General features: G+C 42.3%; 2 protein-coding genes across 4 annotated transcripts in view; one reads left to right on the plus strand and one right to left on the minus strand.

The window, feature by feature from the left end:
* Nucleotides 1–13,248, minus strand: part of LOC114647552 (myotonin-protein kinase) — a 437,098-nt gene that overhangs the window by 258,483 nt on the left and 165,367 nt on the right. The window lies entirely within an intron of this gene.
* itpkcb (inositol-trisphosphate 3-kinase Cb) overlaps nucleotides 1–13,248 on the plus strand; it is a 201,355-nt gene that overhangs the window by 26,584 nt on the left and 161,523 nt on the right. Inside the window, exon 1 of one of the 2 annotated variants that reach the window (XM_028796202.2) lies at nucleotides 326–516. The exons of the other annotated variant lie outside the window; for it this stretch is intronic. The gene's annotated coding sequence lies outside the window, so the exon portion shown is untranslated. Of the gene's footprint in view, nucleotides 1–325; nucleotides 517–13,248 lie in introns of those variants that run through there. 2 annotated transcript variants of the gene reach the window in all.

The following is a 13,248-nucleotide window of genomic DNA, read 5'->3' on the forward strand; positions in this document are numbered from 1 at the left end:
GCTGTGACTTCCTCCCAGCTGAGCGGAGGTCGATCTCGGAGTGCTCAAGTGCTGCCTCTTGGCTCGTTACTCACTGATCTTCAGGCGCCGCTGGGTCCTCTCCTCTCTGTTTGCTTTGGCTTACTTTTCTAATGCTGCCAGCATAGCTTAATGATTATGTGAAAAGCAGTCGTCAAAGTGTCCACCATTTTGAACCCCTCACTCTGCCTGGGTTCAGCCTTCTATGCAATTGCAGATTTTACAACATGGAAAAGTCGCAGAGGATCAAGTGACCTGAGTATCCTGAGTCTACATTCTGTGCTCTGAAGGAAACACCTACAAGGTGGGCTGGGTTGTTTTTAAAAAATAATTTAAAAAAAGACAGAAAGAGAAAGAAAGCGGCCCGCCCCTTGGTGTAACAGCGGCTCTGTGTGAAAAGAGGAGAGCGAACTCCAGAAGCAGAGTCCTCAAGGGATGTGTAGGAGTTAGCAGAGACGTCCTTCTGGACCACTGCCCTTTCTCTTCAACTCATGCATGGTAAGCGTTACGTCTTTGATTTCGTGCCATACTAACTTTTATTAATTAAGGTGTTTCAGTTCATACACTGGCAAAACTAGGATTGTTTTATTGAAGTTCACATTGTGCCTAAGTCTCTTGGACTTTCTAATCTTTCTTTGTTATAATATGAAATTGTTTATTTGTGCATCTACTGGGCACGCTAAACACAAGTTTTTAGTCTTGGTGGGTTAGGGTGTATTCTGGTGGCATATTGTAGATAAAATCCAAGAACAGACCTTTAATGACCTCTTAGGCACAGCCATCAGCTGTGTACGCGTCTGTGGAGAGAGTGCCGACTGCACTGAGAGGTTTACTTATCGGCAGTGACATTCACATCTCTGGTAACTCTTCCTATGAACTCAGTAGACGGATTGGGAGAGCTTGAGGGGTCATGAGGTCGCTGGAAAGGGGTGTGTGGCGCTATCGATATCCATGCAAAAGGACGAAGGTTCAAGGGGCTCATGCATAAAACATGGCGTACGGACAAAAGTGGAAATGTTCATACGCACAAAAAAATCGTGTGAAAAGTAACACACGTGCACATGCCTGCTGCCCCACCCAAACTCCTCCCAGAATTACGCCTCTTTGAATATGCAAATCAATATAAATAGCTCTTAAGATCAGCCTTTTGTGAAAAGACAATGTGGAAAAAGCACGAGGGGAAAATTGAAGAATTTCACCAAATACCAAGTGGAGGCAAAGGAAAAACGTACTATTTGTTGGTTTAAACAGTGATATACACCACAGGTGTCAAACTCCAGGCCTGGAGGGCCGCAGTGACTGCAGGTTTTCATTCTAACCCCTTTTCCTAATCAGTGACCAGTTTTCACTGCTAATTAACTCCTTTTCCTTTCATTTTAATAGCCCTGTTTTTAGGGATTCAGTCCTCTCAATTGATTCTTTTCTTCATTAAATGGCAGCCAAACAGATTTCAAATTCCAACCAATTACACTCCAACCAGTTTCTTAATGAGAAGCCAATTCTTGCTGTTAATTAAACTTAATTCCACGGCTTGCTGCTGCTCTCATTCTACTACAGCAGACATTTCCCAAACTGTTGATTTTCTATTTCTGATTATTGACCTGAGAGATCAACCTTACTGAGACCCTCATCTTTCTTTATGTTCAGATAATGTGGTTAGCTGGTCACCTGTTTGCTCGTTTTGTGTCTCATTATTGTTTGGCTGCTAATTAAGGAAACAGAAAGAACTAAGGGATCTGAGTCGAGTTAATTAATACTAAGGCAAAAAAGTTAATTAGCAGCAAAAACAGGTCACTAATTAAGAAGGTGGTTAGAATGAAAACCTGCAGCCATTGCGGCCCTCCAGGACCAGAGTTTGACACCCCTGATATACAGTAATCCCTCCTCCATCGCGGGGGTTGCGTTCCAGAGCCACCCGCAAAATAAGAAAATCCGCGAAGTAGAAACCATATGTTTATATGGTTATTTTTATATTGTCATGCTTGGGTCACAGATTTGCGCAGAAACACAGGAGGTTGTAGAGAGACAGGAACATTATTCAAACGCTGCAAACAAACATTTGTCTCTTTTTCAAAAGTTTAAACTGTGCTCCATGACAAGACAGAGATGACAGTTCTGTCTCACAATTAAAAGAATGCAAACATATCTTCCTCTTCAAAGGAGTGCGCGTCAGGAGCACAGACTGTCAGAAAGAGAGAGGAAAGCAAACAAATCAATAGGGCTGTTTGGCTTTTAAGTATGCGAAGCACCGCGGCACAAAGCTGTTGAAGGCGGCAGCTCACACCCCCTCCGTCAGGAGCAGAGAGAGATAGAGAGAGAGACAGAGAAAAACAAACATCAAAAATCAATACGTGCCCTTCGAGCTTTTAAGTATGCAAAGCACCGTGCAGCATGTCGCTTCAGGAAACAGCTGCACAGAAGGTAGCAACGTGAAGATAATCTTTCAGCATTTTTAGACGAGCGTCCGTATCGTCTAGGTGTGCGAACAGCCCCCCTGCTCACACCCCCTACGTCAGGATCAGAGAAAGTCAGCGCAAGAGAGAGAGAGAGAAAAGTAAGTTGGGTAGCTTCTCAGCCATCTGCCAATAGCGTCCTTTGTATGAAATCAACTGGGCAAACCAACTGAGGAAGCATGTACCAGAAATTAAAAGACCCATTGTCCTCAGAAATCCGCGAACCAGCAAAAAATCCGCGATATATATTTAAATATGCTTACATATAAAATCCGCGATAGAGTGAAGCCGCAAAAGGCGAAGCGTGATATAGTGAGGGATCACTGTACACAACAAAAGGAACTTGATTGAGTGACATAGCGTGTCGGAGAAACTCGAAAGCTCAACTTCACAAAGTTGCACGGTGGCCGAAATAAAAAAGAAGTTGTCAGATATCAAAGTTGTCGTGAAAAGGCGAGTTTTAGCCCACCGTCTGAATGTCATATGAAAGCTTATTAGGGTACAGAGAAAAAAAAAAAAAATAGGGACACAGTGGGGGAAAAAAGCTCTAAATGTCAACTTTAATCTCAAAATTTCCACTTGAATCACATAGTTTATTTTGTCATTAAAGTAGAACATCATAAACTTCATCTTAAAATCGTTTAATTTACTAGTTTCTCAAATCCCATCGTAACTAAATTAGCACATTAAATGCTTTGTTTTGTATTTGATCTTCTATGTGCTCTTTGTGTTTGAATCACTATGTGCTTCTTAAACGGGCTTTCTCTTCCTCTGACTGGACACAGAATCCATTACATTCGTGATATTACAGACCCCTGAATATTTTAAATACTGAAATGTATACTTGATATAATTTCAGTATTCATATCATATCAATTAAAGCATGTATTAAACATGGGAACACGGTGGTGCAGTGATAGTGACAAACTGGCGCCCCGTCCAGTGATTGTTCCTGCCTCACGCAAGACGCTTGCTGCGCCGTGTGCGACCTTCGATGAAGTAATTTATTGCAGCAGTACTGTCTCTTTCAAACGTACTAACCTCCAATTCCTGTCCTTCCTTTTCGTTCTCCAAGTAACCAATCGCCACACAATCGGCTCTGTAATAGACGTTAAGCCATCTGTAAGCTTAGAACTCCGATTCTTCAAAACTTTTAAGGAACATTGAAATATCTTCGTAGTACGTGTTTAATTATTCTATCCATCTGTCCTTCCATTGTTGCGTCAGCACGAGCAAGAATACAGCGCGAGGCAGGAACAATCCCTGAATTAGCTAGGGCTGCGACACTGTGTCCTCACATGTTTAATTATTAACAATACAGATTATTTAAATGATGTTAACATTTTATCTGTATAATGTAATAAACATATTTTGCTGCATTTCATCTTAAAAATGATATCGTCATCATATGTAAATACGCGTTTTATAAAGTGGCTCAGGTTATGCAATATTATAACTGTATCGCAAGTTTACAGTGAGGTGATTGTACTTATAAGTACAAACAGTTCTACAAAGAGCACTTGATGGACTGATTGAGTGTATTTGTAGTTCTTGAGATGAAACTGTGTCTAAGCCGTGAGGTCCGTAACAGGAAAGGCTCTGAAGCGTTTGCCGTATTAGAGCAGTTCAAATAGACAGCATGGCTGAGGCAGCGTGTGCTTGATACTATATACAGATAATTCTCTTTCTGATCAGCTGCTGTAGAGCTGTGATTCTACACTCAGATACAGTGATATAAATATTCTTGGGTGGTGCAATGAGAGTAATATGGAAAAAGATGATCCGCTGTGGCAACCCCTAACAGGAGCAGCTGAAAGAAGAAGAAGAAGGTGCAGTGAGAGGAACAACGCTAAAGCAGCTATGATATTTGGAATAGTTTGGCTATTCCATGGACCATTATATTGTTACGAGTTAATTACAATCGGATGCCTTAAACTAATGAACAATATGCGGTTAATTTCAGTGTATATGATAAAGCCGTGTCAGGGATGTGGATCTAAAAAAGAAAGGGAAACCACACTGGAACAAAAGCACTGCTTTGATGCTGGGTGCCGCCAGTTTGCAAAACCGAGCAGAGAACTTGCGTACGCCAGGATTTGAGCTAGTGTGAAAATTGGCGTGGCTTTACGCCTAGTTTAGGTTTTATACATTGCGATTTGAGCGTGGAAATGGGAGTATGCAACATTTTTGTGCATACGCACTGCTTATACATGAGGTCCCAAGTCTTTTGATTAATGGTGTTTCCTGTTTTGTGATATGGTTGTGAGACATGGACACTATGGAGAATCCTTGGGTGTACCGCTGGTTTGACTTTGTGTTGAATGAGCGGTTGCTCATGCAGTCCCGAATGATGCACATTACCTGCATTTAGAGGGAGTGAAAGTTACGGCACTAAAGCCATGTGGTGCGATTTCCTGAGGGTGATCAGACTCACAGGATCCTAATTGTTGACCCAAGCGGCTGGACCAGGCCAAGGGGATGCCCACGTAACACCTGGCTGTGGAAGATAGAGGATCATTTCCAGGAGGTGGGACTGGATCAACCAGGATCCTGAGGTGTTTCATCATGTGATGGGTGCGACAACTGTACCTGTGCATGCACCTCAACCACACCTGACCTTACAAGGCCAGAACTAGCTGGGTCTTTTTTAATATATTTATATATATACAGGATGAGTCAAAATGATATTAACATACTTCATATGTGCAAGGTGATTTACAGGAATGTCTCAACCTGTTCGCCATCGTGTTCAGCACATGTACCATGTGTGGCACATAAATTGTTCTCAAAAATTGTATATAAGTATATGCAGTATATATTATGAAAAGATAGATGGTACACAGATGAAGTGTTGGGGTCTGCAGTGATCCCCTTTTAGTGGTAACAAAGTAATTGCAATTAAAAATAGTGGTAAGGACAGTCTGGTCGTTATTAGGGCTTCTTCCACCAGCAATGTGAGGTATAATAATAAGGTCCAAGTCCTAAATATGATGGCTTTAATAGACCCACCATTGCTGTGTCCCAAATATTGTGGTACCCTGTAATGGAGAGACCATGTAGAAAAAATATTGTCATTTCTACATAGTGTGACTGAAATGTATGCAAATTACCTTAAATGAAAGTCTGCAGTGTGAACTTTAATCACAATGTCTGATTGATTTGTAATTTTAAACTGTGCAACCGAGGGGTCAATCAAGAACAAGTGTGTCTTTGTCCCAAACATTATGGAGGGTGCTGTACATTCTTTTTATTTCCATTTAACCCCCCATGCTGGTGTTTTAAGTGTCGCATCAGGCTCACACTGGACGTCAGTGGTGAGTATTCAGTCTGCACTTTTGTGGTTTTGCATAGCACCTTTCAGATAAACACCATGCCAAGGCTCTTTATAGATTTTTATCTACTCTAATATATACAAATATATATACAGTGAGGAACATAAATATTCAAACATCCTGCGATTTTGCAAGTTCTCCCACTTAGAAATCATGGAGGGGTCTGAAATTCACATTGTAGGTGCATTCCCACTGTGAGAGACAGAATGTAAAAAAAAAATTCAGGAAATCCCATTGTATGATTTGTATAGAATTTATTTGTATTGCACTGCTGCACATAAGTATTTGAACACCTGAGAAAATCAGTGTTAATATTTAGTACAGAAGCCTTTGTTTGCAATTACAGAGGTTTGCACACACTGCAACAGGGATATTGGCCCACTCCTCCACATAGATCTCCTCTAGATCTGTCAGGTTCCGGGGCTGGCGCTGAGCAACACGGAGTTTCAGCTCCCTCCAAAGATTTTCGATTGGATTTAGGTCTGGAGACTGCCTAGGCCACTCCAGAACCTTGATATGCTTCTTACGGAGCCACTCCTTGGTTATCCTGGCTGTGTGCTTCGGGTCATTGTCATGTTGGAAGACCCAGCCACGACCCATCTTCAGAGGGAAAGAGGTTGTTGCTCAAAATCTCACAATACATGGCCCCATTCATCCTCTCCTTAATACAGTGCAGTCGTCCTGTCCCCTTCGCAGAAAAGCACCCCCAAAGCATGATGTTTCCACCCCCATGCTTCACAGTAGGGATGGTGTTCTTGGGATGCAACTCTTCCTTCTTTTTCCTCCAAATACGGTGAGTGAAGTTTAGACCAAAAAGTTCTATTTTGGTCTCATCTGACCACATGACTTGCTCCCATGCCTCCTCTGGATCATCCAGATGGTCATTGGCAAACTTCAGACGGGCCTGGACATGTGATGACTTGAGCAGGGGAACCTTCCGTGCAATGCTTGATTTGAAACCATGACGGCATAGTGTTCTACCGACAGTGACCTTTGAAACTGTGGTCCCAGCTCTTTTCATGTCATCGACCAGCTCCTCCCGTGTAGTTCTGGGCTGATTCTTCACCTTTCTTATCATCTGTGATACCCCACGAGGTGAGATCTTGCGACTGACAGTCGTCTTTAGCCTCTTCCATTTTCTGACAATTGCTCCAACAGTTGATCTATTTTCACCAAGCTGCTTGGCAATTGCCCCGTAGCCCTTTCCAGCCTTGTGGAGGTCCACAATTTAGTCTCTGGTGTCTTTTGACAGCTCTGTGGTCTTGCCCATGGTAGTAGTTGGAGTCGGACTGACTGTGGGGTGGACAGGTGTCTTTAAAGAGCTCAGACAGGTGCTACTAATTAAGATTACTAAGTGGAGTAGAGGTGGACTTCTTAAAGGCAGAGTAACAGGTCTTTGAGAGCCAGAATTCTTGCTGATTGCCAGGTGTTCAGATACTTATGTGCAGCAGTGCAATACAAATATATTCTGTACAAATCATACAATGTGATTTCCTGAATTTTTTTTTTACATTCTGTCTCTCACAGTGGGAATGAACCTACAATGTGAATTTCAGACCCCTCCATGATTTCTAAGTGTGAGAACTTGCAAAATCGCAGGGTGTTCAAATATTTATGTTCCTCACTGTATGTATGTATATATATATATATGGTTGAAATAGTTTACTGTCAAATAAATGCAAAGTGTACGCGACACGTGTTTCACCCTCATTCTGGGCTCATCAGGCGTACACACTCCACTGCACTCCCTCTCGGGAATCGAACCTCGGACGTCAGCACCAGAGGCGATGCCCCTAATGTTGCGCCACGGCGTGTGGTTCGTTTATTTGACAGCATGTAGATCGGGGTAATTACATTCACGGCATTCGAAGTCTGTGTCACAATCTGATTGTATGGGTGGTTACCTACCAGGTAACGCTTGTGGTTGGCCAGCGCGTACTCTTTGCATTTATTTGACAGTAAACTATTTCAACCATTCTATGATCTGCTTCTCACAAACTGAGGGCACCGTGGCGGATGTTAGCAGATTGCTGGCCAACCACAAGCGTTACCTGGTAGGTAACCACCCATACAATCAGATTGTGACACAGACTACGAATGCCGTGAATATATATATATATATATATATATATATATATATATATATATATATATAAAATCCTAAGCCTAAAAGTGCATCGATTTTATGTGACATTTATATGTTACGCTTTATTTGGCTTATTTTAAAACCTACATATATACAGTATGTTTAGTATCATTCTTTTCAGAATTTATCTAACTTTAATGTGATGTTAGATTTTCAGAGTCTTATTCCATTTTTAAATTATAAACTAAAAAATATCAAGGACTCACGTCCCGCGAGACAAGACTTTGTGACAAGGGATTTAACCACGCCCGAGGCTAGAAATAAAAGACAAGCAGTAGGACAGCTGCTGTACAGGGTTTTAAACGTTCGAAGCGCCGCATGAGATGCAGATTACGTGGCACGACAGCAGCAGCTGATCGAGCAAAGAGGAGGTAAAAACAAAACTGTATGTGTTTCCCTTTGTATCGCTGTTTAAGAGGGGGTTTCGGAGGAGCGACCGCGTCTCTTTGGGGTGCGTTCTGCCCCCCTCTTCACAAAATGTGAGTCCAAGTGGCTCTATAAGTGAAGTAGTGATGAGTTTAATGACTCATTCAGGCTCACGCTATAAGTCAGTGATGATGACAGAGTGTCCAAGTTTTAAATTCTGTATAATGCCTTTCATAGTAAAGGCCATTCCCAGGCACTTTACATATCAATTCAGTTTGTCCATAACTGGAATGCTGGTGTCTTAGTTGGCTCACACTGTAATTCAGTTGTGAGTATTCAGTCTGCTTCTCTGTGATTATGTGTAACACCTTACAGAGTTCGCACTACGCTAAAGCTGAAGGCTCATTTTAGGTATTTTGTCATTATTTCAATGGGCCTACAACTGAAATCCTGGTGTTGTTAAGGAACGTTTGTGCTTATGTAGAGCACCTTTATGAGTAAACGGCCTCTTTATAGTTTTTTTTTCTTATTTCTTTGGTTCTATAACTGAAACACGGGTGAGTTTAATGGCTCACACATGATGACTGAATACCCAACTTTTAAATTCTGTATAGTGCCTTTCAAAGTGAAGACCATTCCCAAGCCTTATCGATTCCGATTGCATCCTTTTGTCATTAATTGGAATTCCGGTGTTTTAAATGGCTCACTTAGGCAGACACTGTAATTGGGTGGTGAGTATATCTCTTTGTGGTTATACAGTGCATCCAGAAAGTATTCACAGCGCATCACTTTTTCCACATTTTGTTATGTTACAGCCTTATTCCAAAATGGATTAAATTAATTTTTTCCCTCAGAATTCTGCACACAACACCCCATAATGACAACGTGAAAAAAGTTTACTTGAGGTTTTTGCAAATCTATTAAAAATAAAAATCTCATGTACATAAGTATTCACAGCCTTTGCTCAATACTTTGTCGATGCAACTTTGGCAGCAATTACAGCCTCAAGTCTTGTTGAATATGATGCCACAAGCTTGGCACACCTATCCTTGGCCAGTTTCGCCCATTCCTCTTTGCAGCACCTCTCAAGCTCCATCAGGTTGGATGGGAAGCGTCGGTGCACAGCCATTTTAAGATCTCTCCAGAGATGTTCAATCGGATTCAAGTCTGGGCTCTGGCTGGGCCACTGAAGGACATTCACAGAGTTGTCCTGAAGCCACTCCTTTGATATCTTGGCTGTGTGCTTAGGGTCGTTGTCCTGCTGAAAGATGAACCGTCGCCCCAGTCTGAGGTCAAGAGCGCTCTGGAGCAGGTTTTCATCCAGGATGTCTCTGTACATTGCTGCAGTCATCTTTCCCTTTATCCGGACTAGTCTCCCAGTTCCTGCCGCTAAAAAACATCCCCACAGCATGATGCTGCCACCTCCATGCTTCACTGTAGGGATGGCGCCTGGTTTCCTCCAAACGTGACGCCTGGTATTCACACCAAAGAGTTCAATCTTTGTCTCCTCAGACCAGAGAATTTTCTTTCTCATGGTCTGAGAGTCCTTCAGGTGCCTTTTGGCAAACTCCAGGCGGGCTGCCATGTACCTTTTACTAAGGAGTGGCTTCCGTCTGGCCACACTACCATACAGGCCTGATTGGTGGATTGCTGCAGAGATGGTTGTCCTCCTGGAAGGTTCTCCTCTCTCCACAGAGGACCTCTGGAGCTCTGACAGAGTGACCATCGGGTTCTTGGTCACCTCCCTGACTAAGGTCCTTCTCCCCTGATCGCTCAGTTTAGATGGCCGGCCAGCTCTAGGAAGAGTCCTGGTGGTTTCGAACTTCTTCCACTTACGGATGATGGAGGCCACTGTGCTCATTGGGACCTTCAAAGCAGCAGAAATTTTTCTGTAACCTTCCCCAGATTTGTGCCTCGAGACAATCCTGTCTCTGAGGTCTACAGACAATTCCTTTGACTTCATGCTTGGTTTGTGCTCTGACATGAACTGTCAACTGTGGGACCTTCTATAGACAGGTGTGTGCCTTTCCAAATCATGTCCAGTCAACTGAATTTACCACAGGTGGACTCCAATGAAGCTGCAGAAACATCTCAAGGATGATCAGGGGAAACAAGATGCACCTGAGCTCAATTTTGAGCTTCACGGCAAAGGCTGTGAATACTTATGTACATGTGCTTTCTCAATTTTTTTATTTTTAATAAATTTGCAAAAACCTCATGTAAACTTTTTTCACGTTGTCATTATGGGGTGTTGTGTGTAGAATTCTGAGAAAAAAAATGAATTTAATCCATCTTGGAATAAGGCTGTAACATAACAAAATGTGGAAAAAGTGATGCGCTGTGAATACTTTCCAGATGCACTGTATGTAGCACCCTTCAAATGAAACAACATGCCAAGGCTCTTTATCGGTTATTTATTTATTTTCATTTCTATGGGACTTGAAACATGGGTGGGTTTACTGACTTACTCAGGCTAACACTGTAAGTGGGTGGTCAGTATTAAGTCTGTATCTTTGTGGTTATGTATTGCGCCTTTCAGAGGAAACACCATGCCAAGGCTCTTTATAGATTATTTATTTATTTATTTATTTCTATGTCAATGAGACCTGAACCACTGGTGGGTTTAATGGTTCACTCAGACTTACACTGTATGTTAGAGATGAGTATTAAGTCTGCCTATTTGTGGATATGTATAGCACCTTTCAGAGGAAACACCATGCCAAGGCTTTTATAGTTTTATTTTTTTTGTTATTTCAATTGAACCTGAAAGATGGGTGGGTTTAGAGGCTCACTCAGACTTGCACTCTAAGTTAGAGATCGGAGCTCCGACTAGCAGGTGCTTTGTTTGATCAAATGATGCCTCCTTCCAGGAATCCGGCGGCTTTATTTCCTGGGCGTGAAAGGGGCGGAGTCAGTTGCCCTCATGGGGCGGAGTCAGGTGCCCTTAGGGGGCTGTTTCTCAGTGCTGTAGGGAGAAAAGGAGACGATAATATTAGCAGCATCGCCCTCATCTGGTCCGGCGGGTCATTACATACATCAGCAGAGTGTGACAGTGTCGATACACTGATCAGTTTGAATGAATCTGCATCTTTTTGCTTATGTGTTGCACCTTTTGGAGTTAACACAATGCAGAGGCACTTTATAAGTGTTATCTTCCTATTTAATGACTCACCCAAACTTATAGTGTAAGGGAGTGGTGGCGACTGAATAGCCAACCTTGTAATTCTACATAGTGCCTTCCACAGTGAACACGTTTCCAAGGCTCTTCTTAGATATTTGCTGATTATTCTAGAATGCTGGTGGTGTAAGGGTCTCCCACACACTCCCACCTTGTCTGTTGGTCCACACGCTTGTCCCTCTGTCTGTCCAGCTGGCCCCCAGTCGGTCTGTCCGTGTTCACTACTTGCTCTTCATTCTATTGCCTGTCAGTCTGTCTTTGTGTCCGTGAGACATTCCTTTCCTCTCTCAGGCTCCTTTTTCCAGTATGGTGGTCACTGGGGCCATTGAAGCCAGCGTCCTACTTTGTGTTGCTTTTTGCCATCATGAGTTGGACCCACAGGCATTTTTGGTAGCCTGCTTCGTCCCTGTGTGAGATCTGCATGCAGTGTACACTACCGGTCAAAAGTTTGAGAGCATCTCAGTCTTTCTACTTTTTATGGAAATGCACTCAGTTTAATGTCTTAATGTTTTATGAAATCAAGTCATAGAATAAATAAATAGAAAGTTAAAAAAAATAAAAAAGTTGAGGAATCATTAAATGTACAAAATTGTATTCAGATTTTTGATTCATCAAAGTAGCCACCTTTGCTGCAATAACAGCCAAACACACACATGGCATTCTTTCTATAAAGGAAATCAAATATCAGTCACGAAGATCTTCCCAAACCTGTTGCAGACGTTCCCTCAAATGTGTTGCACTTGTAGTTTGGTTTTCTGTCCAGTTCATCACAAACAACTCAGTGGGGTTTAAGTCTGGAGACTGTGACGGCCATCCATATTTATGAAGTGTACCTTCTTGTTCTTTTCTTTTAATGTAGTTCTGTCATAGCCCGGAGGTAAGTTTTGGGTCATTGTGTTGCTGTAGGATGAACCCCTGACCTACTAGACGCAGACCAGAAGGTATTGTGTGGTGTTTCAAAATGCTGTGGTAACCCCTTTTGGATTCAGAATGTCAGTCACTCTGTGCAAGTCACCAACTCTGCCTCCATCGAAAGACCCCCAGACCACCACACTTCCTCCTCCATGTTTGACAGTTAGTGTCACACACTGAGGAGCCATCTTGTCACCAGCTTGGTGATGTACACCCTGCATGATGAACCGTATATTTCAAATTGTAATTCATCGGGCCATAAGAGTTTGTCCAGTCTGCTGTAGCCCACAGGCCCTGTTTTGTCCTTTAAGGAATGGCTTTCTTCCTGCCACTCACCTGGTCAAATCCTCTTCACAGCAGAAGCTGAGACTTGCTTTCTTCAACCTGCACTGTTAAGCTGTGCTTGAAGCTGTTGTGCTGTGAGGCGCCGCTGGTGACCCTCAGAAACTCATCTTCTGATTGGCTTGTGACTTTAGGTCTGCCAGATCTCTAAACATCAGAGTTTCTTCCAGTTGCCTTTGGATTGTGAAGGACACTGCTGGACTCACTGACACTTTGATTTTTTTTTTTTTTGCAATTTCTCGCTACACTATTATACCAAGAATAATAACACTCAACAACAACATTTATTTATATAGCAAGTTTTCATATAAATGATGTCGCTCAAAGTCCTTTACAGGATGAAGAAAGAGAAAAAGACAAAATATAAAAATGAAATTAAGCAATACTAATTAACATAGAAGTAAGGTCCGATGGCCTGGGAGGATAGAAAAAACGAAAAAAAAAAAAAAAACGACTGGAGAAAAAACAAAAACAAAATCTGCAGGGGTTCCGAGGCCAGGA

The sequence above is a fragment of the Erpetoichthys calabaricus genome, chromosome 1 (genome assembly GCF_900747795.2).
Source record: "Erpetoichthys calabaricus chromosome 1, fErpCal1.3, whole genome shotgun sequence".
Classification (NCBI taxonomy): Eukaryota; Metazoa; Chordata; class Cladistia; order Polypteriformes; family Polypteridae; genus Erpetoichthys; species Erpetoichthys calabaricus.